Source organism: Trachemys scripta, chromosome 4, assembly GCF_013100865.1.
Source record: "Trachemys scripta elegans isolate TJP31775 chromosome 4, CAS_Tse_1.0, whole genome shotgun sequence".
Lineage (NCBI taxonomy): Eukaryota > Metazoa > Chordata > Testudines > Emydidae > Trachemys > Trachemys scripta.
In genome coordinates, this window is record NC_048301.1 from 125,727,216 (window position 1) to 125,754,214 (window position 26,999).

The following is a 26,999-nucleotide window of genomic DNA, read 5'->3' on the forward strand; positions in this document are numbered from 1 at the left end:
TGCACATTGGGAAATATAATCCCAATTATACATATAAAATGATGGGGTCTAAATTAGCTGTTACCACTCAAGAAAGAGATCTTGGAGTCACTGTAGATAGTTCTCTGAAAACATCCATTCAATGTGCAGCGGCAGTCAAAAAAGCAAACTGAATGTTGGAAATCCTTAAGAAAGGGATAGATAATAAAACAGAAAATATTACATTGCCTCTATATTTTATTTATTCCTCATAACACACGAACTAAGCATCACCAAATGCAATTAATAGGCAGCAGGCTTAAAACAAAAGGAAGTATTTCTTCACCCAACTCACAGCCAGCCTGTGGAACTCTGCCAGAGGATATTGTGAAGGCCAAGACGCTAACAGAGTTCAAAAAAGAACTAGATACATTCATGGAGGACAGGTCCATCAATGGCTATTAGCCAGGATGGGCAGGGATGGTATTCCTAGCCTCTCTGCCAGAATCTGGGAATGGGCGACAGGGAATGGATCACTTAATGATTACCTGTTCTGTTCATTCCCTCTGGGGCACCTGACATTGGCCACTGTCAGAAGACAAGATACTGAGATCCTCTGAAACCTGAGCTAGATGGACCTTTGGTCTGACCCTGTATGGTCATTCTTATGTTCTTACCACGTACTATTATTCTCCATACTTATACAGTGCCTGCATGTTGATGCGGCGCTTTACAAAGTGAGTAAGTATATAAGTTGCCCCATCTTTCGTAGATCTCTATCATATCCCTCTTAGTCGTCTCTTTTCCAAGCTAAAAAGTTCCAGACTTATTAATCTCTCCTCATATGGAAGCCATTCCATACCCCTAATCATTTTTGTTGCCCTTTTCTAAACCTTTTCCAATTCCAATATATCTTTTTTGAGATGGGGCAACTTACTTACCAAGGGCCCTTGGTTTAACTCCTTTTGAGGTTAAAGGAATTACACCAAGGCTGAATTTGGCTGCAGGAGTTCATAGTCTAAGGGTACACTCTATGGGGAAAATCCAATTGAAGTCCAAGTACCAGGATGGTTCTCTGTTTAGGACCAGGGCCTAAAATAGACCAGAAATGAGCCAAAGGTGATGGTATGAAAAAAAGTTTGAAAGATTCCTGGAAGAAGTGAGTGTTAAGGGGAGATTTTAATGAGGAAAGGGAGGCTGTTAATAGACAAAGAGTCTCAGTGCTCCTTGGCTGTTAATTTCCAAAGGCAATTTAGATGACCTCTCCTTCGGTTTTTGTGTGTATTTGTGAAGTGCTCTGTGATTGTTTGGGATCCAGTGCCAGGAGAGTCTGGATTTCTGTTGGAATGGTTCTGCCTTCTTCAAGGCTGAGGCTACCTAGGTAGGTACTAACGATAGAAAATGTCCCTGTCTCACGCACCACTGCACTGTACCACACAGCTCCCAGGCCCCACGGCAGTGACCTGGGCAGCGGTGGTGGCCTTTGTGGTGTGGCAGCGGATTATGTGGCCCCATGGCAATGTTCCTGTGCAATGATGGGGCCAGATGTGCTCCTGTAGCAGTGGCCCTGCCTGACATGGCCATATCCCCATGCAATGGTGGTGCCTGCTGTGGCCCCGTGCAATCGGCACCACCTGAGCCGGCCCCGTGGCAGTGTCCCCGTGCACTGGTGGTGTTGGATGTGATATGTCCCCGTGCAATGGTGGTGTGGGACCTGGCCCATGCATGGTGGCATGCCTCATGTGGCCATGGCCCCAGCTTGGACCCTGTGCTGCTGCAGTGAGGGGGAGGGGAGCTCAGCTCCCTGCAGCCTGGGCCCCTCTGAGCGCGGGGGGGTGTCGCACAAGGCGCTCCTGCCCCTTTAAGAGTCTCTTTGTCTCTGAAACATCCTTATTTACCCTCGTGTGACTCAACCAAACTTCAGCCTGCGATTCACAAAGCCCGGCAACGTCACCGTCCCGGGGTGGGGCTATGGAGTCCCCGCCCCTCCGCCTTTCTCCCCCTCCCATTCCGCAGCGCAATTGCCCTAAGCCACTGAAGAGCCTGCCCCCGGCCGGCTACGCAAGCGCCGTAAGCTAGTCCCGCGTTCGAAATCTCGAGCAACGCAAGCAACGTAAAGCCGCGGAGAATTCATCGGCAAAGCCTGCGCAATTCACGTACACTAGTAAAAAGTTCGCGGTCTGGGCAGCGTAAATGGCGTAAAATAAAGGAAAGTTTCCGCTGTGCTCGGTCACGGGCGTAAAGCGCCGAAGAACCCCGCAGGGCCGCTCACTAGAGCCTTGCGGAGATGGCGTAAGTGGTGTCGGTGAATGGGGCGTACAGCGCTAGCGAAGGGCGGGGAGGATGGAGTGTGTGGCGTGCTTTCCGGCCAATGGCGTTGGGGGGCGGGGCGGGGCTGGCGGCCAATGGGCGGGGAGGGGGCGGGGCCGGCCCCGGTTGGGGTGTCTCGCGCTCGGTGACAGCTCGCGCGTGCTGATGATGGCGGTAAATAAAGGGGTTGGTGGGGGAGGGGGGCTCTGACCCCCCCGGGGGCTTCACCCCCCGAGGGGAGCTGGGGAGAAGGGGTTCAACCCCAAACTGGGGGTGTGAGCCCCCCATATAGGTGGAGGTCTGGAGGGCTTCACCTCCCCGCAGGGGCTGGGTACGGGGCGTCTAACCCCCCGGGGTGGGGTGTGAAGGGGCATCATCCCCCTGTGGAGGGCTGGGTACAGGAGGGGTTTTGGGGGTTTAACCCCCAGTTTGGGAGGTGAGGTGTGAGGGGGCTTCACCCCCCTGTGGGGAGGCTGGGGAGGGGGTTTATGGGATTTAATCCCTAGTTTGGAGGGGGAAGTGCATCATTGCTCAATGGGGGGGATCAGGCGGGTTTATTCCCAGAGTGATGGGGGAGGGGGGCAGCTGAAAGGGTTCATCTCCATGTGGGGTTCACATGCCCCCTAGGCAGGGGCTAAAGGGGCTTTCATGCCCACAGTAGCAAGTGGGGACAAGGAGGCTGGGGGGGGTCACCCCCTACATTGTGAGGTTGGGGGGAAGCTGCTGATGGAGGCCAAGGGAGCGTTTACTGCCCTTTGGGGGCTAGGGTGAGGTTCAGCCCCGGAGTGGTACATGTGACTGGAGGAGGGGCTCAGGGAGCTGGAGGAAGAGCTCAAGGAGTGAGGACAGGTGCGGTTGAGAGAGCTGAGATGGGCTGAAAACTAGAAGGTGTAGGTGCTGGAGGTGAGGGGGACCTGGGCACAGATGTTCTAAGGGAGGCTGTGGCAAGTGTTGAAGGGGAAAGGTAGGTCTGGGAGCAAGGGATGATGAGTGGAGGCTGGATCAACGGAGAGGCTAGAATGGTGGTTGAGCAGTGGTTGGGGCCCTCGGTGATTGGACGGGCAATATAGAGAGGAATAGTGGGTTGCTGGGTAGAGAGTTGGACCAAGAACTAACTGTGAAGAGGCCAGGTCCCTCCCAGAATTGGGCCATAATGGTGTAACAACTGTTCCTTAAATCCTTCTTCCCGTACTGACACCAGTAGAACCATTGAAGTCTGTGTGACTTCTGAGTTTAAGGAGAACAGGAGTTAAGTTGTGTAGATACTTATGTTTGAACATAGTGGCTGTGAGGGTGATGCTTTGTAAATAACAAATTCATATAGCTTTATAACAACATTTAAAGTTCATTTTAAATGTATGACACACAAGCTCCCCCTCTCTCTAACCAGAGCAATGGCAGAGAGTGTGTTGGGTGCTTCTTTATAAATAAAATGATTAACTCCAATTTTATCCAAAGCCCCACTATACGCATACTAAGGGAAATAATTCAATAGTGTTAGGGGGATGGACTAGATGACCTACTAGAGACCTGCAGCCCTAGCTCCCATGAGTAATCCTTACTCACATGTCCCATTGAAGTCACTGTGCTTGAGTAAATGTTGCAGGATGGAACACAAAATCTTTTCTTCTTCCAGCTATCTTCTAGAAAAGAGGGAACAAAAAATCTCTTTTGTTCACTTCGTTTGAAGTTTCCATCTGTTTTGTTTTATTTGGGAGGAGCGAGCATTAGTGATGGTGGGGGGAAGAAGTTGAGGTTGGAGGAATGAGTGTTTATTGACAGGTTTTTAACAAAGAGAAATACATACTATTTGATTTAGCCTCTTTGATACAAACAATATTATCCAAAAGTATTGCAGAGAGAGAGAAATAGAAATGAATAACAGAGGGGCAGAAATATAGGCATCTCCTTTTAGTTCTTTTGATTGTTACTGTCAGTCTTGAGAAGCCAGACCCACATTTAAATTGAATTTAAAACATAATTGCAACCTGGAGAACTGGCAGCAGCTTGAGTGCTCCTCCCACAAACATGTACTCTTTTCCCCCCTGTCAATAAAGAAAAGTAAACTCAAATTATGCTTAGTTTCTGGAGTACTTTTAAAAAGACTCTAAGAATACATAATTATTGGGAATGCAAGAAGCTTAGTGCTCTTATAAATGAATTTGAAGTTACAAGTCCAATTTCTAAAAGTTTGTGATATGCAAAGGAAGGGTTTTTTTAGATTATTTCTGGTTCCCCTCTCTTTCATCTGATTTAGAAAATCCCAGATTTATTGTTTTGTTCACAAGGATAGATCTGAAAACATTTATATGTTGTCTGCCTTGTAGGAATAAACACATTGTCTGCTAAAATCTGTGTCTCTCTAAATGCATGTATCAGTGTATTTATGTATATATTTGCATACACAAACATGAGTAGCTCTTCGAAAAGCTGCTCATTTTGAGAAATAGATATTTGCTATATAGTGTTCTATAATGCATTGGAAATGCAAACATGCTAATTTGTGTTCCTGAAAGAAATAATAACTAATCTTAAGAAATGTTTGTTTATGAAAGAATTCAGAGTTCTCATTAAGGAGTGTCAGCTTGGTTTGGATTATATAGATGAACGTAAAAAAAAAAAAGCTGTGTTTTGTTTTAATAATCGGTTAGAGCTGGATTCCGCAACCCCCTGAAGTGGGTTTGCAAGATCTGTCCTTTTTGCATAGTGCTGCTTCACGGAATATAGATTAAGTTGATTTCTGGCCCCTGAAGAGCTTGAAGTGAAGAGGTTTGATGTGCACTACTTTTTCCTTACTTAGACAAAACTCTAACTGACTTCAAAGGAAGTTTTTCTTAAGGAAATACAGATCAGCCCCATAGAAATACTAGGCAAAAACTGGGGACCACACGTTAGGTTAAGGATGGTAAGGAGGGATGATTGGAATGGACAATAAGCTTACAAGGATTTCTGGAAGAAACAAGTTTAAAGTGATATTTGGATGGGAAAAGAAGGCTCTTGGTGGATGAAATCTGAGACGCTGCTTCAAGAGAAGGGAACAGCATGAATAAGACTTGAGGATAGGGGTAGGAAAAAGATGAAAGGGGTAGTGGATATTGGGAGGGGGTGCAGAAGGAATTAGAGCAGATAAGTTGGTGGATGGATGAAATCATGAATATGAAGATCCTTCAGTTCGTGTAAATACAGTTGGCCAAATTCACCTTTGGCATAAGTGGGTATCACTTAACTGAAGTCAATAGAATAAGCAGCCTGTTTAAGCTAGTGGATAATTTGGCCCTGGTGTCTTGTACTTGATCTCTGTTGGTGTATGTCTAAGATAACTAGCTATACTTGGAGCTTGCTGTAACTTATTTGACAATGGCATCTTCAACACATTGCTTTGTTGTTGTTTTTAAATATTTATTATATAATATTTACAGCGCAGTTGATTTTTTTGAGCTAAACTGAAGGAGGATTTGGTATCTAGTAGGTATCCAGGCTCTATTTATCTGGGTCATTTTGCTTCATACTTTTAGTTTCAAAGTTTTGGTGCATACTATAAATTGAAAGCTGAAGAACTGGAATCTGTCGGCTGGTAATGTTCCACGTGCTTTATTACCATTTGTTAGTAGACTTTCGGTTTCTGCTTTCTGAGACTACAGATTTCACAAGTATGATTCTGTCCCATATCATGTGGTTGAGTCCAGTTGAACTCTTGACAGGTGGATCCTATGGCGCAGTTAAATATGAAATATTACTTTTTTAGTTCTCTCAATTGCGCAGTCATATTCTGAGCATCTTTGTTTGAAAGGACTCGTATAACTGTAGCAACACAATAAAAGTGGAAATGACACACGTGTATCGAACCCTTATTTTCGTTCACTTACATTTCTCAAAATATTTGTTGTATTTAAATTTCTCATACTTGGTTTCACCCTAAAAGGGAGTTTATACATTTTTTTTTTTTTCATAAAAGCCTGTATTTCAGTTCTGAGTAAACTGTTTGTGCGAATCAGGAGCGAAATATTTCATCAGTTGAAATTTTTTTCAGAATCTGTTTTCGTGCTCAGGTAACAAAGAAATGGCTTTGTTTTAAACCTTGACCTCTCTGAATGAGAAATGCAAATTTGTGCTTGTTTTAAAAAAAATGTTTTGAAATAAAAAGATGTGAATATTTGAAAATCCTGTGCTGACCACTCACAATGTATAACTTTTCTCTGACTTAAGCATGCACCAAAGTATGACATTCCAAATGTTCCCAAGGCAGATGCTTGTTTTGCAGTTATTCTCACTAACAATTCTAGCTGATTTCACAAGTGGAAAAGGGGTGGTTTGGAACTGACAGTTTTTCAGATCTGTAGATATTTCTTGGCCTCATACAAGTTTCATTCATTCATTTATAAAGAGTTTTCCCCTTTGACTCAGAGTGAATTCTGCATGACAATAGCTCTTTTAAATTTTCAAATAATAATTTATAAAATGTTAAAACTGATAATTTAACAAACTAATTTATTTAGCAGGTGTGCATCTGAGAATTAATTTTTGCAATAATTAAGCTATCTTTCACTGTGATTTCTGGGATGACTCAAATTATAAGTGCTACAGGATGTTGTGGTTGACAAGACATTTGCTGGCTGTTTTTAAGAACTGATAAGGTTTGAATATGCCTCATCTGATCTGGCCTGCAAGGCTTGGCCTGGTTAATACTTGGACTGGGGACCTCAAAGAGAAGTCTTTGAAACGTGTATCTTTTGTGCACCATATTATTAATCATAGCCATAGGACTACTACTGACAGAAAAAGAAGATTCTCATTTAGTTCAATATGAAGCCCTTCTGCTTCTGGATGTGAAGGTCTCTGGTTCAATTTCTTGCTGCAATGGATTCCTCACAAATAAGGATAATCCTTCATTTGATGTTTGCTCACTTGGAATCCTTTCAGTATTCTGTCCTGTCCACATCAGGCTTTGCAACTCTTTTTTTTTTTTTTTTTTTTTTTTTCCCTTGCCAGAATTCACTTAATCATTAGCTGTTTTTATTAGTCATGGTTGAAGCAAAACATTTAAGAATATGCTGTGAGAAATAAATCTGCGTTGGCATAAGATGGTATAAAGGATGGATCTCCCATTTCTGATTTACGTCATTCTTAGTGGTTTATGACTTTCCTGAATTACTGCTTTTTGAGTTGAAATTCCTCGTGATTATTCTTGGGGCCCCTAAGTGAAATAGTGTTTTAGAAAGTTTGGAGAAACGCCCTTTTTGAGGACCAGTCACTAAAATAAATGCAAATGTATCTTCTGACAAAATATTTATTGAAATGCATTATAAAAAGGACATTTATACAGATTTTTTTTTTAAAGCCACCAAGTATGTTAAAGTGACAGTAAGGATAAGGCTTTAATTGCACAAAAATCAGGAACTTCAGAGATCAAGTTTCCACAGCAACCTTAGCTCTGACCATTTCTATCGTCTTGCCATGAAAGACCTTATTGTAAGGCATACATGCAACAATGAGCAATGTGAATATTCAGGAAGTACAATATAATGAAAAGGAACTACTGTTGCTCCAGTAAAACTCGGTAACTATGTTGAAATATATTTACCTACATTGTTAATTGCTGTAGGATTTCGGTGCCTCACATTATTTATAAATATAATAAACCATCCTATCTGATACTATTTTAGCCTAGTTGCCAATCTTTATTGGTTGGTAAATTTATCCAGTGCACCTTTCAAGAATTCATGAAAATTTAAAATTTTCTTGCATTTGAATGCACTTTTCTATATAACCTTCAATATGCATGTATAGCATTTAGTATTGCATATATATTTTGTGGATCATATAATAAAAAGATCCTATTATGGGACCAAATTATGGCCTCCTGTTCTTCCAGGTATGGAAAACCCTTAATGCAGCAGAATCAGTCAATAGAGTGCTGCTGCTTGAGGAGGGAAAGGTAGGATTGTGGGAGCCTGTGGAGAGGATTCATGCCATGCAAGCTGAAGAGCACAGCTCCTTATGCTTCACTGCAGAAAGGAAGATTTAGGGTGCAGTTTCAGGGCTGGAGGATGTGCACCTGTGTGGAACTACTGCTCTCTTTTTAACTTGATGTAGCACACACTGTGACTATCAGTCTGAATATCAAGTTTTTCTTTAGGGGAAAAACAAGCCCAGACACACAAACCCTCTGAGAGAGTTTCGTCTTAACTGCCCTATTGTTGACACACAAGGTAATTAACAGTTCACCCTCCTAAACACTTAGCCACTATGAACAGCCTGTTAATTTGATTGTGGTATGCTTCCCCCCTTATTTCAGTGAATGGAAGATCTCCCTTATTAGTATAAAAACTTAAAAGATTTATTGTTTTGGAAAGGGATGGGCAGTGATGTAAAATTTCAACTGATTAAACACAAATGAATACATTTTTAAAAAACAAATCCTAGTATATTTAAAGACTTAAATGTACTGATTGTGTTGTATAAATGTGCACATAGTGTATGTAATAAAAATCCTTAGGTCTTATTATAGCACTTTACATCCCTTGATCTGGGAAATACTATCATCGTAATTATACAGATGGAAATTGACAGATAGGGCGGTGACTTGCTTACATCCTAAAGGCACAAACTGGTTCAGTGCTAAACTAGAGAAACAACACAGAAATGGAGTAGAAAAGAGTGGTATTGGTCTGCTTCCTGCGCGGAAGAAGGCAAGGATACGTGGCATGGGTTTTATCCTGGCTGCAACTTTATTAGTCAAATTACAGCCAAGGTTCCCATTGAGGATAGCACAGTGCAGTCACTTGCATCACATTGATCCTTTGCCAATTCTTGGGGTGTTCCCACCACGGAGGGAGCCAGTCATTGCAATAGGAGGTTCTCTGGGCACCTCTACCTGCCCACTAACATTCCGCATACCCCTGAACCTGCTGGCTTGCCTTGGCATGCTCATCCTCCATGACAGCGACTACAAGACGGGTACCAGGCACATGTTCACCATATGCTCCGTAATAATGGTGATGGTGTTGCTGGCCATCGTTAGCCTCTTCACTGTGGTCTGGAACAACGCAGAACTCAGGGTGCCTAGTCCACAGGGGCAGAATGAGCTGTCCTCCCTGGAGCTCTGATCACGTGCCTGGCATGACTGGCACCCCCCGCCACCCAGTACAGTCTCCAAAAGCTTAACACTTTGAATACCATGACTCTGGGCTAGAGGAGAGGACTCTAAGTGAAAGAGACTCTGTGGCAAAGACAGCTGCTCTGAGGACTGGTCTTTGGGTGTTGGGGCTGGTCCTGTATGTTCCAATTTTCACTTAGAAAAACGTATTGTCACACAAAACTTGTATAAATCACAAGCAGCCTGGTGTGCCCCCAGCAAGCATCATTTGTTCCTTCCCACCCTGGAGTGCCTGCATCCAAAACTTCCTAACCCGGGCTTTCAAACCCTGGGAGCCCCCCGCATCCTCTGTTCTGTAGCTGCCACATTTGGAGGTGGCAGGGAGAGGCCAGGTGGTAGGAGCACATGTCACAGCTGCTTGGCTCCTAGCTTTTGCTGGGCGGGCGAACAAGGAAAGAGACCTTCACATGTTGGAGGTATTGACCCCAGTTACTGCATGAGCCAAACTCCAAACCCCTTTCACTCAATTTTTTTTTTTCAATAAAAAAAGAAATAAAACTCTTTCCTTGGGGGAGAGGGGGAAAAAAAACCCATTCCTCCCCTTTTCAAGGGTTGAGGTGAGAGGCGGCCTTGACCCCAGCCAGCAGTGCCATTAAGCACATTGGTGGGCTAGTGTCCCAGCCCCTGGTTTGCATTTGGCCCCAGGGGGTTAAAAGTGTTGCCCCTATCCCTTAAAGAGATCCCCTCGGGATGCCCCCTATGTTACCTTTTTGGATCTGGAGCCTAAATCAGTGAGTTCCTACGCTGGGCACCTGCCAGAAGCCTGTGCCAGCATCACCTTGGCTGCCTCCACCCCACCCCTCACTTCCAGGCTACCTGGAAGATTGGCAAACCTAACACCAAGATCATCCAGGAAAAATCGGTACCTATATCAGAGAGGTGTATTCAATCCTCCCCAGTTTGAGCGTGGAGCTGATTCCCAAGAGAAGAATGGTTTATTGTAATTGAACTGCATTTAAAACATGGGCTGTAAAGAGTGTTTTGAAGTAGGAGAGTGAGGAAACCTCACATGTTTATACCCAGACTGTTCTAGGCATAAGTGGTGGTATAGAAAGCACCTTATTGTTGGGAGTGAGTGGAAAAAAATGGACCAAATAGGAGTAACACTTGGATGGAGGGGGCATAGGGAGAGATGAGGGTAGAGATTTAGGCAGTGGCATGCCTTAGAGAGAAGAATCTTGAAATAGATGTTGAGAAGCCAGCAAAGGGATTTGAGATGGTAATAGTCAGATTTGGAGCAGCAGAAAAGAGAGGGGATGTTGGCAGCAAGTTGGATAACTTGGAGAGGAGAAGTGATAGAAGAGAAGTTTTTTTTCTTGCATTCCAACTGCAGAACATAAGAATATATATCCCAAATCTGAAAAGTGAGGCCAGTTATAATACGAAGGGTAGAATATGGATCTGTTTGCAACCCTACTCTGACAGTGACCGTATCTTTTTGGCATCCATTTGGCTAACTAGCAGTTTACACTTTTTAATAGTTCTTCTAACATGTCTGTGGCCAGGTCTGCACTACAAACTTACGTCAGTATAATTATGTCGCTCAGAGGTGTGAAAAATCCACACCCACGAGCGACAGAGGCATACTGACCTAGCCACCAGTGCAGACAGTGCAGTCAGCGGGAGAGCTTCTCCTGTCAAAATAGCTACCACCTCTTGCAGTGGTGGATTAACTATGCCGATGGGAGAAGCTCTCCTGTCAACATAGGAGCGTTTTCCCTGTGTGGAAACATCTGGTACTCCGGTATAGTTGCAGGAAAAGCTGCTGAGAGGGAAGGGCAGACACATGTATTCAGGAGCTTGAAAAGTTTAACCAATGTTGTTTTACTAATTCAGGAGCCATCTGGGGTGAAAAGTGCCATGTTGCCATGTTTCTTCCCCTCTCTTCCACACACAGTGCCATGATTTTGAAGCCATGCTTCTGGACAATTTAAATAAATAAAACAGTTGTGTATGGTATATAATTCTAACATTGTCAATCATCTTTCTAGTTAATACATTTTAAAACGTAACTTATAACATCCCTTATCTTTGTTACATCTCTTTACCCTTCTTTGTTTTCCTCCATTTTCTTTTCTGTAACAGATTATTGTGTATCTTTTCTTTTTTCACAAATCTGTCACTCTTTTCCCTCCTTTCTAATCACACCCCATTATTTATGTCACTGTCCCCACATTCTATTCACTCTCTTCTCACTTATATTTTCTCTTTTCTTTCTTCTTCCCAACCACAGAAATTTCTCAGTTCCTCATTTCTTTTTTGTAATTTTTCCAATCATTTATTCCCACCCAGACACCCACACTAGTGCTTGGAAATATTACCAGATGTCTCCTAGTCAGAGAGGACTAAACAATGCCAGCCTAAGATATAAGATGAAAGATGAGTGGCCCCACTCTTTATGCCCAGGTCAGAAAATAACCCTCACTTGCCAGATGGAAGGAAAGGGGAGGGTGCTGGGATTTCTGTTAGGTTGCTGTCTCTGAACCCTGCTCAGAAGCGCTCTCTCTTGGTCTACTAGATGTTCTGATAAAATTTGAAACACCTCCCACATCCCTCTCCTTGCTGGTCAGTCTTAGGTCGAAAGGATGCAGCATAGGATACCAGTTGGAGGACTGCCAAGTAACTGCAAAATACAAATGTGTCCACACAAACCTTACTCATTCTGCAATGAATTTACTCCACTTTCAGAGTGGATTATCTACTTCATAATAATTGGCCAGTTAATTTGCAAGAAGGGATTGCATTGTGTTGATGCACATCATTTTAATTAGAAAAAAACAAACCCCATAAAAACCTCTGCATGTAGACAAGTCTTTAATCTGCTTCCCTCTGGAACTTCCTGACTGTTGAGGAGACAGACCTCTCACTACTTCTGTCATTGATCATCTGCCCCAGTGAATATCTCCAGTGCCTGCCTCTGCTGTGGTTCATAGCTTTCACAAGCAGCCACAGAGTGAAATAGACCTGATTCTTGTCAGTTTCATTGTTGCTGTCTGGGTTCAAAATACCAGGAGTGAAAACAGACAAAATTCTATTGCAGCTTGGTAAAATCAGTATTGTTAGCCCTTCAAAAATGAGATTGGCTTAAAAATCATGATTTAAAAAAAGAAGAAAAGAAAGAAAGAGACAGAAACCCCCAAGATGTTCTGTTTTTTGTGCCTTTAGGTGAATTTGGATAACATTTTCAAGGTCTTGTCTCCAGTCATGAGGGCTAGAAACTTTTTAAAAAATGGAAGTTGAGCGTTCTCATCTAATCACATGCTTCCAGGAGCTGAGACTTTAAAAAAAAAACCCACACCAAATATCATGACAGTTGGCAACATTGTGACTTACTTGCCATAAGGAAGTAGAATTTTCAGGCTCTGCCAATAGATTCCATGGCTTGTACAGTGGAGAGTTTTGGGCTCCCTGTGATGAAATTAATTCTTGTTGTATTTGAAAACTCATTTTGGAAAGTGCCTTGTGCCAAACACAAGGCACTTTGCAATATGAACTACAGTGCACATCCAGTGTGTTGGCATAATGGGACACAAGTGGTATCATAGAAACATCGCCAGTGTAGTCAGTGCCATAGAGGGGATTAGGAGGAGGCATGGAAACATTTTCCCAAATGCAAAATTTTATATTTGTTTTGAAATTATTTGGTGCATGGAGATTGGAACAAAGAGAGTGGGCATGGAGAAGTAGGGGTGGGAGAAAGAGGAGGAGAAGGGCAGGAGAGGGTTTTATTGTTTATGTAGGGAGATCCAGGACTTTCTGATGTCCTTTGGGTCATGTTATTCTTGTGGGAGTTAGCACATCCAAGAATTATCTAACTTACCACAGTGGTATGTAGAAAATTCCCAGGTCTGGGGTAGTGGATCATCTGAATGATCTGTGGGTCCAGATATAAAGGATGTGTGACATCAGAGGGAGAGAAGAGAAAGATTTGAAAGGTCTTAGGTTTGAAAATAAAGAGAGGATGTCAAGATTGATGAGAACAAAAGTGCAGTTTTTGGTGGGGGGGGGGGGTGTTAAACTGACCTCATGCTTATCCAGAAAAATCTGTTGGTAGTCGCAAAATTAGAGCTGCAATGTAGATAAAATCTTCACTTTTCAAATTCAGCTGGGTAACTACTCTGAGCAAATATGGGGCTTTCGGTTCCTTTGCAGTTACTGGTGTGCCCCCATGCCCCAATGCATGGATATGTATATGTCATGTACTGTGTTGTGTATGATTTGTAGGAAAGACAATCTACAAAATGCAGCTGTATTTGCTTGCTTGCTTCATTCATGTGAGTTGGCAGTATTGAAATATAGAAAAATGGAGATCAGGCAAGATATTGAAAACCTTAGAAAAAGATGAAGCAACTACTATGTGCAATAGAAACTGAAACAAAGGTGGTAGGTTTAATGTCAAGCTCCCTACTTTTGACACTGTCACCCTGTGATAATTTTCAGATTGCCTATGGTGAGCTCTTTGTGCAGTCATGATGTTTTAACATCACCATGCAGTATATATCAAAATGCAAAATCAAATATATTTTACTGCATTGCACTCAGTTACTGTTTCTTTTGAGAAAATCATACATTTTTGGCAAAATGTGAACATGTGATTAGTATCCCTCTTTGTTTTACCTCCTCTGTGTGGAGAAAACTCACTGCTTTGTGATAAGTGTTGTTCATCAGTTTTTGTTCACAGCATGGTAATGAGTATACATTAACTGTAACACCTACAGTATATTGGCAGCCAAAGATCAGAGTGTGAAATCTTTGAGAAAATGGAATACTTGTTAGGGGCACCTCTCGCAGTCAAGACATTTTTAAGAAAGCCTACTAGATGGGTTTCATTAATTAGGTAATTATTATGCGATTCAGGGAGAAATCTGTCATTTTTACCCCTGAAATGGCAGAAGCATTTTCCAATATCTTTTGTTTCTCTGCAGAAGCTCCTGTGTCCCACACTACCCTGCTTGTATAATTCAAGAGTGTTTCCATATACAGAGAAAGAAAATTGATATATTAGATGCTGTTATCTCAGGAATAGTATGAGTTTTTTCACTTGAAATTTTTCTTGTATAACATACAAATCATAACAAACACTTTTTTTCTGGTGAAGCATCCTTTTTTCATTTCAAAGAGAAAAACCACTGTCAGCACCACAAAAAAGTGTCTCTTTGGGTGGAATTTTTAAAAATCATGTAAGATATCTAGACAATTTTATACTGTAGGAATTAAGGGGGGAAGTTTCTTTTTAAAATAAATGCCTTAACCGTAACGTCCTCCATGAGATGTTGGTGAATATTTAAAAAAATATATAAATAGTACAGTTTAAGATATTGTCAATTGAAATTCAGATTGTGATGTTAGGAAGCCAAGAACACCTGAGCAAAAGCAGACGTCTTGCCTCTTTATGGTGTGAGCAGTGAAAGCTTTTACACTGAACACTTTATCATGTGAATAAGAAATAAAGCATTCTCATGGTGAATCCAGTGAATATTTTGAAAGAAGAACTGATTTAATAGGGTAAATGCTTTAGTGCATTTGTGTTCTTTCAGTCTTTTCTGTGGAAGATCAAGTCAAGAATTATAGGCCACAGCTGTGTTCTTCCATTTAGAACTTGTATAGGGTATCAGCTGAGCCAATTAAAAAATGGTGACCACAGCCTTATTCACTTTGAAAGGCAGATCCGTACACTTGATCAAGAAGTGCTGCCTTGCAATCATATTCTCCCATTCAGTTTCAGTGGGTGGCATTAGATCTGATTAAGAAATACTGTCCTACAGTTGCATTCTCTCTCCTCTCTTGTGCATACTATGAAAGGGAAAGCCTCAGAAGACGTATTCAAGGCTTTTATTTAAATTTAAAAAAAGGGGGTGGGGGAAGCATTCTTGCAGCCTTTGTAAGTGGGTATGCAGATGACCTGACAGAGAAGTGCCATTTGGTCAGAAATATTAAATGAATGTCTTGAGAAAGGAAGAGCAGTCAGTGCTGGTTTGTGTTTCTGTCCCACTAACTGCTTTGTTCCCCAGACGCCTAAGAAGGATCAGTGGCTCTGATCCCATATTCTCCTCTCTCAGTTCCAATAGACTCATAATAGATGTGTTCTCTCCCCCCCCCCCTTTTTTAAAGTGTATTTTATACTGATGCTTTCATTATTGCCATAAATGTGATATGAACTGGTTGGCTTCTTGACACTGGTTCTGCAACCAAGTTTACTTAATAAGAATAGAATTTAAAAATAACTTGGTTAGAATTTCACATTATACTATTGCACACTTAACATACTCCAATTGAATTATAACAAGGTTAGTGTGTTTTAAGGGAATTACATGGCATTTGTGGTTGACTTCTAATTAGAGCAAAATCTGTCATATTGAACTGTGGTTATGAGAACAAATCATTTTTCATACACAGCTCTTGGGTAAATAAACCTTTTACATTATTATATGTTAGCCTGCGTGGGCTTAAGAACAAAATAATTTACACTTTCTCTAATGTGTATTTGCTTTGCTACACCTTTTTCCTTTAATATAAATCTGTCTTGGTAGATAAGATTTTTGGCTTCATTTGTTGGTGTGTTGTTGTTTTTTTTAAATATAAATCTAGCTCTTCTTTGCATGGCACTTAAATTTATTCTGTTTCAGTGTCAGAGTTTCAAATTTAACCTGTGTTGTAGTTTGTCCTTTAACATGTTTCTGGTGGTTGGCAGCTGGACTAAATTACAGTTGTTGTTTTTTTTCTTCATCAATCTATGATTTGCTGCTTTAAGAGGAATTGATTTGGTGCTGCACATAAGGAAAACGTCATTTCTTTTTTCAGTTCTTACAAAGGTCTTTGAAATGCTACTTCCCTCGATTATTGTACCCTCAGTTTGTGTATCAGGTCATGAATCTCTCAGATTCATCTGTGCCTCCAAACATGGGGAGATCAAACTCGTGTGGAGTATCCTTTTGCTTGTTAGTATTTTTTGGCTTGTTTGATACATTACTTTTCAATCTAAAGAGACAGTTGTAGTTTTGACCTTTTACTTTGTTGGAAGGTTTCAGAGTTCTATTACATGAAGCTGCTTACAATTTAAACACGTTCAGTAGTATTTGATTGTGGTTTTTCAATATGTTCCCACTCAATTAAACTATATTGGCTCAAAGCCGCCTCCCCCTCCCCAAATATTGATGTGGCTGTTAAGCTTTGTTCTCCTTACTTGATAGTCTAGAAAGTAAAAAGGTTAGATCCTGCAACCATTATTCACTTGAGTAATATCTACTGATTCAGATAATCCTATTTACTCTAATAGGCTCAGAATGAATGTTTTAAATAATAATATAGCCATTTTGGCAATAGAAATGTCTTGAATGAAAGTGTTAATTTTATTTGGTGTATTTTTGTTACTAGCACCAAGCATGGTCCTGACTCCCGAGTCTGAAAACCTTTTCTTGTGCGAGGCACGTCCTTTGTTTCTTAGTTTAAGTATTACTGAGTGCTGTCTATATAAATTGATGGCTTTAATTTTTTTAATCTTCTCTACCTCTTAATTTAATTTTGGTTAAAAATGCCAGGCAATTGAAAGCTGATGAATAAGGAGTTGAATCCAATGCCTATTTGATTTCTATATTTTTTTTTTCTTTTCCTTTCTAGACCACAAATTTAGCTGAGAGGCTAGTGGCCTGCTTCTTAATGCCCACAGCATTTTGGGTGTTTTTATTTACTGTGGTTGTGATGTTCTACATTCCAATAATGTTTAGAAATGAGCTTTCAACAAAACCATTCTGAGGGATGTTTGATGAGTTTCAGACAAAATAAGAATTGGAAAATAAGAGTTCACAATGGAAATGCCAACACAGCTTTCAGTATAGAATAGTGTATGTTGCCAATCTCTTGAAACAGACCCTTCAACATCCATAGACGTCAAAGGAGGCTGAGCACTTTATAGGACTAGGCCCTGTACATTTTTTTTTTTCTCCCCAGAATAGCAACCATCTCTTCCTGAAGGTGGCAGACATATAATAGCACTTAGAGATTTAGTTATACATTAGATAGAACAGGTGGAATCCATTCAGTCCTCTTGGAAATGTGTCAACACCAAAAATATCTCCATGACTGGGCAACACTAGCTGCTGTGGGATATTTATCAGGGGGTAGCCGTTTTAGTCTGTATCCACAAAAACAACAAGGAGTCCAGTGGCACGAAAGCTTATGCCCAAATAAATCTGTTAGTCTTTAAGGTGCCACCGGACTCCTTGTTGTTTTTGTGGGATATTTAGGGGTTTTTTACTGATTCATGAACAGTGAAAAATGAGATGTTCTATTTTGGAAACTGTGGTTAACTTAATGTGAGCCAGAGAAGTATTTAATGATAGATTAACTGAATTTTGATTGGTTGTCTGCTTCAAAACACATTCTTCACTGTTGTATAAATCAGGGGTTTGCAGACTGTGGGATAGTGTTTCCAGGTGGCCCAGCTTCCTCCGGTCCCTGGCTGAGTTCAGCGCAACCTGGGAATATGGATGGCAGCGGGCTTACTTAGCCTCTCTCTCCTTCACCTGGTCTCCTGCTTTGCCCTTTGTGGCTCTTGATTAGCAGATATTGGGCTCTGATTTATTTTTATCTTTGAGGGGTGCTCTTCTTTCTGAACCCCCCACTTTTCCTAATGCAGAGGTAGAGAGGGAATAAGAAAAGAATTTAGAGAGAAGCATTATTTGAATGATTTTGATTGCCATTCTATTGGACTGAGATAATTAGATTGATAGCTAAAAAATGCATCTATAATACTCAACCCAAACATAAGCAATTCACTGTTGCTCAGATATTCTCTGATCCCCCCCAGATTTTATGGGGAACTCATCACCTCTTGTCTGTCTCTGCTCTCCTGTTCCTTATATAGTCTCTTTCCCTTTTCAGCCTCATTTTGCCCACTCCAGCTTTTGGTGGTCTGTTGCTCCCTCCCCTTTGGGACTTTGACTTGAGGCAAGGTGCTTAGCTGCTTTCCTTCCCTTGTGAGTTTTCTTTGCTCCCCGCCCCCTTCCTCTAGAAGGGTCTCTTCTGTCACCCTTGTTTGCCATATTGTTCCCTGGAGATGTCTGTTTCACCCCTTCCCCTTGAGCCATTATAGCAGTTCTGAAGGTTCCCTCAAACCTCTTGCTTTAACTCCCAGTAGCTGGCCTCATTGGCTCACGAGTTGAGGTATCTACTCAGAAGGCAAAGTTTCCTTCCCCTCCCATTGCTGCAGACTCATTGGGGAAGAGAGGTTCTAGTGAAGCTGGGACTCTCCTGCTGTGGGGGAAGTGAAATTGTGAAGGCATTTTAACAAAACTGTGAACCCTATGGTTACCCAGCACATTTCAAGCCTGAGTTAATGTGGTGGCGGAAGGACCTGTCTGTTTTTCACACACACGTTCTGACTTGATGGAACATTACTCTTCTACTTGGTCACTGCATTGGTTGCCCATTAAATTCATCATCACAACATTAACTTTAAAGATGATACAACAGTATAGCTCTCTTTATGCTGCCTGACTGACCTGCTGCCTTCCTATATGCATGGTTGCCCTCTGAGATCTCTTGCACTACTGGCTTCCTGACAGCTCCCAGCTTTATATCGAAGTATTTGAGATGCCATGCTTCCCAGCTGCTACTGCACCTCTTGAATTTGGAATTCATTGCCTGTGGAAGTTTGACATGGTCTGTTTAACTCTGTTTTTCAATCCAAACTCAAATTTCACTGGTTTCTTTTGTGTACTCTGATTGACTGAGCTTTGCTTGTTAGACCTTGGTCTGCCCTTGTGAAAGGTGCTATATAAGCACAATTTGTTACTGCTTAGCTGAAGCCCATGAAGTCAAACTATTAGTTGACAAACTGTAAACATACTTTACTCACCATAACTCCATCAGACTGAGAATCCTCTTAATGCCAAACTTATACTGTCAGTGGTACTCAAATCTTATGAAATGTTTGATCTCCGAGAATGTTGGTTTGGCTTGTGATGTACAAAGCATGATTCCTTTCCATTAAACTGAATTAGACACAGTTTTTCCAGCTAAACATTCTTTCAGTGTCTTTGTGACCTGCAGTCTCATTTTTCCATTGACCTTAATTCTGAGTTGCAAAAACTTCTGTTTATTTTGTTTTAATGAGTGTAAGTTATATAAATGCTTCAGGAATCGTTTGCAATATGTACAAACTTTGGAAATGGCTAATTAGAGGGGAAGGATGGCCTTGGAAAGTAGCAACTTTGGTACTTCATCTGACAGGTGACAAGCCTTCAACCTTGTATGAATGCTTCTTATTCACAGTTGTCGTAGAAATATATAAACTTAAAATTTATTTTACTGTTATTAGGAAACTTAGTGCTGCTGAAAAATGTCAATAGGACCAATAGTTCTAAAGTCTTTTATCCCCCTTTTGGAACTGATCCTGTCGTGTTGAGCACTCTCAGCTCCTGTTGAAATCAGAAAAAGCTGAGGACACTTATCACCTTTTGAATAGTGGCTCAGCGCCTGATTGTATAGGATCTCAAATTCCCAAAACTGGCATAGCATGGGAAACAGCGTTGCAAACTTCCCCCACTAATGCATCTGGAGAGAACACCTCTGTGGGTGAAAGGGTAATTTTGTTTTGATATCTGCTTAATCCTTGACTTCTTTGCTGACTCCCCTGTTGGCAGTTGTGGTTTTGTGAAGTGGAAATTTGTCCACTAGGAAGCACGCTGAGAATTATTTAATTTTATATTTTTGCTATTTAATATTAAACAGTATTCCTATTAATATAAAATAAAAATATTTTAAAATCTATTTCAGGTTGGCAGCTGACGGGTTTTCTCAGTAGAAAGGAACCATTAACTTATTATTGAATGTGACTGCCAGGTCTTCAAGCTTCATGGAATTAGATGGTCATTATGTTTTTAGGCCGATTGTAAAGGATAATAAAAACAGACTGTTGAGTGAAAAGTAGTAGGTTGTGCTGGCTAGCCTTTTAACTCTGGGGAGAATAGTGAAGGTTGTTTATGTGTGGAAAAATGTATTCATGCTTTCCTAATGTTCAGGATTTGAGGAATATGGTTTCATTTTTTGAGGGGGTGGGGGAGGTTTCTAAGATTGAAAATGGTATTAAGTGTTTTGAGAGGGAGAAGCTTGGGTAAAATTGTGGTAGGGCTTTTGCTTTTTTTTTTTTTTTTATCTTTTTGAGCATGTCATTTATTTGAGCTTGGGAGAGGTTGAGATTTAAAGTCACTAAACATTTAATTTAGTCATTTATTTTGTGAAAATACAATGAACAGGAAATACTAAAAATTGTTCAGCTAAGCTTTAAAGAACTATAAGTTGTAATACAGATACAGAAGTGATTTAGCCTAGGAGGTAAATCTATGTAATCCTGCCAGTCATGGGTTAATCTGTAATCAGACCAAGATTGTAAGGAAGTCTGTTTATTTTAATTAGTTAAGAATAATGAGTACACCATGAACTGAATATCTGTCTCTCAATTTTTTTTCTTTTGAGAAAATATGGCATTCATGATGAAATAAAGACTGAAAATAACTGGCAACTATTTTTTTAAAAGGGCAGGCTGAAAATATGAAACTATAAAACTCTGCTTTTCACCTTGCTTTTGTGTATGCCAAGATTTGCTCATACGTTTTGTTTTTCTCCCTGGGCAGTGGGTTGAAGGGAAACCTAATACATGAGTTTGGAGTAATAGGAAAGAGAGAGCACATTTAGTGGGTGAGAAAATTTTCCTTTGGGTACGGTATACGCTCGAAAATGTGTTTAGTGAAACCCTCTCCCTGTGGTGCTGCCTTATGAACAGCTGCTTGTTATGGTGGGACTGTGACATCACAATCAAATCACCTCTTTGCCTTTCCTCCTCTTATTTTTTCTCCAGTTTACCAGTCACCTGATGACAAATTAACTGAGTCAGTGAGCTCTAAAACTCTGACTGAGATCATCTGTTAAAATGACAGACACTCCAGAATCAGATCTCAACTGATTTTAAATTGTTCAAGGAGACCAATTGCCTGTGGTGTCATATCCGAGACAAAGCTCTCAATCCCCGCCTTCTGCCTATATAATCACAAATATCTAGGTGTATTATTGCGGGGGATTGTCTTTCTCAGAGACATCTGGTATAAGCCTTCAGAGAGGATTCTAGCCAGACTAAGATGGACCCATAGTATGCAAGCTAGGAAAACCCTATTGTCAGGCAGTCTGTAACAACAAAAACAGGTCTGAAAAAGTGAAATTGTATTACTTTCTGCCTACCAGGCAATCTGCTGATAGGGACGCAAAAATTCTGTGTGCATTGACTGTCCCGCCTGCCAGACCTGAGGTTGAGATTGAAAACTGGCCTGCTGCCTCAGTTTCCTTGTAAATGCCACTGAGCAGCAATTGCATTTCATTTTATACTTCGGGACAGTGCAGTAAGCCATATACGTTCTCGCTTAAGTGGGGCACAATGGCTGAACAGAGCAAAAGGAGGAATTTAGCGAAGTGCCAGGCAAATCTCTGTTTTTCTACTTTTTGATGTTAATTAAAAAACTATGGGGGGGCCTTGGGTCAGGCATAGACCAGTAGTTCACCCAGGATTTTTAAATGTGGATCAGATCAGGAGCCTGCCCTAGAGCGAAGAGATGTACAACATCCATATAATAGTTTTTTACAAGCTTTATACAAATAATAATACATGGGGAGGATGATGTTGGAGAAAACATTTTGAAATCCAAGTTGTCCTTGGACAATTTGTCTCAGTCATTTTCCTGTCATTTTCTTTTCCTTCATTTGCCAATTAACAGTATTTCTTTTTAAAAACTCTTAGAGGATGTAAAAGAAGGCCATGTGTGATTTTTTTTTTTCCTCTTAAGGGTTTTAAAAAGAAATACCATTATTAATTGGAAAATCAAGCAAAAAAAGATGGAAAAATGACTTAGATTATTGAGGATTTCTACTCTCTTGTTTTAATCTCTAATATGTTTCAAACGCATCTCTGTTTGACTTTACATATGTCTAATACTGTACCTATTGGGTTGCCGGTTATTCATTGTGGCTGTGAAAATAATAAAACCACAATCTAATAGTTTGTGGAGGGGGATATTGTTGTTATGTATTATTATTTAAAAATAACATGAGTTATTGGTCCTGGCATGCTTATTTGGATTATTAACTGACTGTTTATTTAATATGTTGTGTCAGCTGTGATGTTATTTTAGGAGATTAGTTAATAGTCTTTCTAAGATTTTGCCAAGATGAATGAGAATTAAAATGAAGGAGGAAAAGCAGAAGAAAACTGGCCATAATTTACCAAATCCTAACTGTCTAGTATAATTCATCTTTTGTGTCTGTCGTGAGGAGATTCTTGAAGAGAATGTTGGCCTGCTTGTATGTATGAGGGCTGTTAAATTGATCTGTACTTCAGCAATCAGTTGAATGTGTGATCAGCACTGAGAGAATTCTCTGTGATCTAGCTATAAAACATACTTCTGCGATGGTTGTTTCTTATAACTCTTACATATACATATTTTAATACTACCGTAGGAAGTAATTATCTGTTATAACAGTTATTAAGGGATGAGTTAAGACACTTTCTGCAGTAGGTCAAAATGTGTGGCGTTCAAGGTTTTTTCATTTGTTGTTGTTGTGTTGTTTTGTTTTATTAAGTGTTTGTTTCCAGTATTGGAAAATAGTTCAATCATCCTGTTAATAAATATTGATAAAACAGCCAGAAGGATTCTATTCAAATTATTCTTAGAAAAAGTGCCTGTGAAATCCAGAAGTATTTTTAATATAATGCCTGAGCCATGAGAATTAACTTCAGCTTTGAATGTATGCTTTACACAGCAGATGCAATCATTGATATCTACATATGTATAGATTTTTAAATCTATCTTCCATCTTTCATTCTTAAAACATCTGTATATTTTCTGTTGAAATATAGTAGGCCGTGATTAAAAAGTGCAGAGTATCAAGGAAAACGGCACACTGCAGAAATACAACATGGCTCGTTTTGTTTAATTTCTGTAGCATTTTACTATTGTTAAGGCTTTTTGTTCACCAGGATTTCCATCAAGAATTTAGGTCCTGACTTTGTAAACACTTCCATGCATCCGACGAAGTGGGCATTCACCCACGAAAGCTTATGCTCCAATACGTCTGTTAGTCTTCAAGGTGCCACAGGACTCTCTGTTGCTTTAAACACTTAGGGACATTCTTAATTTTATCAAACTCATATATTTGCAGGATCGGGGCATTAGTAAATGCAGAGGGAGGCAGAAAGTCATCTCCTTCAGTCTGAACCCCGAAAGTTTGGAGAATGTGGGAAAGTAAAAACTGGGGGGCAGATCTTTAGCTGGTGTAAATTGGCATAGTTCCATTGACTTTTCTTTAGTGCAGTGACACCAATGTACACAACATGACATTCTGGCCCTGTCTGTTTTGGTAGTTACCATTTTGGTGTGTAAGGGAAGGAGATGTTAAGGGAAGAAAATGTGTAGAAAACTTAAAGCTCTTAGGGGTAGGGACTGTCTTTTTATTCTGTGTTTGGGCAGCACCTACTACAATGGGGTCCTGGTCCATGAATGAGTCTCCTAGGGGTTACAATAATACAAATAACAATTATTAAAGAGTGGTGCGGTCTCTACACTGGGGAGCTTCTAGAGAAACCTTGTTTGTGAATCAGGATCTGTGGTGATATTGGCGTAGGTTATGGAAATAGAAAACACAGTGAATTTATAGATTCTAAAACCTGGTTGCTCTTATTTTGAGAGGCGCGATTATTTCTTTGTATTGTACAGCTAGATTTAAAATAAAAAAATGTTCCAACCCAAAGCACTTTTCCGTATCCGATTCTGGTCATTTATCTCTTTTGAAGTCACTCCAGGTTTATACAGGGTAACTAATAGCAGAATTTTGTGCCTTGACTTTTCGCCTTTAATCCCAATGATGGAGATTATAGGAAACAAGTGAAATGTTTGTATTTAATGCTTACTGAGTATATCTGTATATACATCTCAAACACGCAGACTACTCTGACATGATTCTCAACTTGATGCTGATTTTAAAAAACAAAACATCTTAGACTCCTATTAAAATTAATGGAAAAGGTTTTATTTATGCGAGTAAAAAACAGTTATAAGCTCTAAATTGCCGTAAAATGAGAATTACACAGCATTCCAATAACTCAATATAACATCCACGGTTGATGCACAGTTAATTTAAGCATTTTCAAGGACCTTTGGAACCTGTAATGGTGTTTTTTCACATTTTATACTTTCTTGGTAACCCTGTTAAAACAAAGCTAAGGTACTGGTTCGCTCCATGATCATATAGCATGTCATTAGGGAAACCCAGTTTCTCAACAGCCATCCTCAAAGTTAGTGAGTTCAAAGTTTGATCATCCCATTAAAATGTAGCTATTTTGTGAGCAAATCCTGAGATCTTTATTCATTTTTTTACTCATCCATTACTCAGGTAAAAGTCAATGGGAGCTTGACTGAATAAGGACCTCCAAATTTGACTGTCGGTGTGTTAAGTATTTGAAACAGAAAATATTATTTTTAGGGTGAGTCAAAATTTTGAGCCAGTGAACCTTGAGGGGAGTCCCTTTCTAAACAAACTTCTAGACTTTTGTGATCTTTTCACTGCATTAAAGGTTGCTTCCCAGAACTCTGTAATTTGAGACTCTTGTATAGAGAAAAATTACCTAGCTCATTAGTTCGAGTCAGAATAATTACTTGAAGGTTTAACAGGTCTAACCGTCAAAACCTTGCCTAGCAGTCAGAGTTCTACCTCATGGCTCACTGAGTTCAACAGTCTTTGAGTTAAATGGAAAACAGAAAGTTAACATGGAGGCTGTGATACGAACGCAATAAAACCCGCATGAAATTCAAAAGTAAGGCTGATTAGTAAGGTTGAATTTTCGGTTACAAATATTACTTTTGTAAGAAAAGTATGTAATGAGGTATGGAGAAGGATAGTTAGTTTTTCCTTCACAGAATGGTAGAAAACTAATTAGAAGACTTGTAATATTGAGTCTGAGCACAAAAAATCAGACGGTATCCATGACCCTTTCCTCTCATAAGAGAGTTGTGTATGCTTGATAGAACGTTGTGTTGTGGGTTTTGTTTCCTCCCCCAAATCCCTTGTAGGGTAGTTACTGCATATGCGGTAGGATGGAGGAGCTAAAGTAGAGATATGAACCTGGCATTTTGTTATGAAGGGGGTGAGATGCATGATGAGCGGGATAACTGGTATGAGGGTGTTTGGTAGCAGTGAGCCACTTGCTTGGGATTTTTGAGTCTTACCTAGAAAGTAAGCTCCAACATGGCTGATGAATGTATTTATCTTGAAGGGTCACAGTCACAGAGAGAGGCATCCCCTGAGATAGCCAGGTTCCAGCCTATTAAAGGCCTAGAAGATCTGAAAGGTGGTGATTTCTCCAGCAAAAGAAAGGAGAAGGGACAAGTCTGCAGTTTGGTCTTCAGATTTGGGAACAAATTCAGCTCTGTTGTAAGCAATAAATGGGAGTTGTGCCTGTATCTGTTTGGCTCTGTCTCTACTGCAACAAGAAGCAGCATGGAGAAGTAAGTCATCTAAAAATAATTAAACAGCCTCCAGCCTCGTAAGGTAATATCATGAGTCGTTTCTGCCATGAAAAAAAGGCTTCAATGACCTAGCCCTATCACTTTCTTTCTCTTCCCCACAGGAAGTTGGCATGGATTGCTGTTGGTTTTATTGGCCCATCCTCTGACTGATCAGACTTGGAACTCTTCGGTCCCTCTGGTATTCTCCAGATCGTAATGGACAGTTGAGTTAGACTCCGGCTATGGCAAAGTGAGTTAACCAGATATTGAATCAGCTAAAAGAACAGGCTCCTTTTTGTAAGAATTTCTTCTCTAAAATGGAAGGGCAGTCTAGTTAATATTTAGTTCCAGGGACAAATTCCAGGGCTACCTCCACCTTTTGGTACCTGCATTTATTTCTCTACCTTCCAAAACCATTTTTAATCCTCGGTTTTGCATTATGGGTGCAATATGCCAAGAGATGTGTATGATGGAGTACAGATAGTAGGCTCTTTAAGCTAAAGAACTTAATTAAAAAGTTCAGCAGTTGATACTGAACTAGTGGTAACATTTTGCATGGCCCTAAAGAAGATCTGAGTTTGATTTCAGGTCTGAATTTCCCTTTCGGAAGGTGTTCTGCAAGAGCAGTACATTCAGGCATCATTCACACTAGAAAGGGTTGATGATATAGCAACACTGGCAAGCCCTCCTAGTGGAAACGCATCTTATACCTGCAAAATTGTTCTTTCGCCGGCATAACTGATATCAGGTCCTGGAACAAAGTAAGCTTTACTGGAAAACAAACTTTTTTGCCAGTATAACTGCATCTACACTGGAGGTTTTGCCATCCCCGCTTTGTCAGTTTGGGGTGTCTGTTATTTTGTTCACACTCAAATCACTATAGTTACGCTGGCAAAACTTTTAAGTGTAGACCAGGCTTCAGTGTGCATTTTCATTATGTTAACAGCAACTTCTGGCTAAGTGGGCAGCATTAATGGGTTCCAGTGGGGGTTTAAAGAAGGTGTGGAGAAAATCTTTGGGACTCTAAG

At 40.4% G+C, this 26,999-nt stretch overlaps 1 protein-coding gene across 2 annotated transcripts in view; it reads left to right on the forward strand.

The window, feature by feature from the left end:
• The first annotated feature begins 2,388 nt into the window (after positions 1–2,388).
• USP49 (ubiquitin specific peptidase 49) overlaps positions 2,389–26,999 on the forward strand; it is a 56,952-nt gene continuing 32,341 nt past the window's right edge. Inside the window, exons 1-3 of one of the 2 annotated variants that reach the window (XM_034767327.1) lie at positions 2,398–2,442; positions 25,740–25,971; positions 26,094–26,221. The gene's annotated coding sequence lies outside the window, so the exon portion shown is untranslated. Of the gene's footprint in view, positions 2,443–25,739; positions 25,972–26,093; positions 26,222–26,999 lie in introns of both variants that reach the window. The other variant, XM_034767328.1, reaches the window with a different exon arrangement.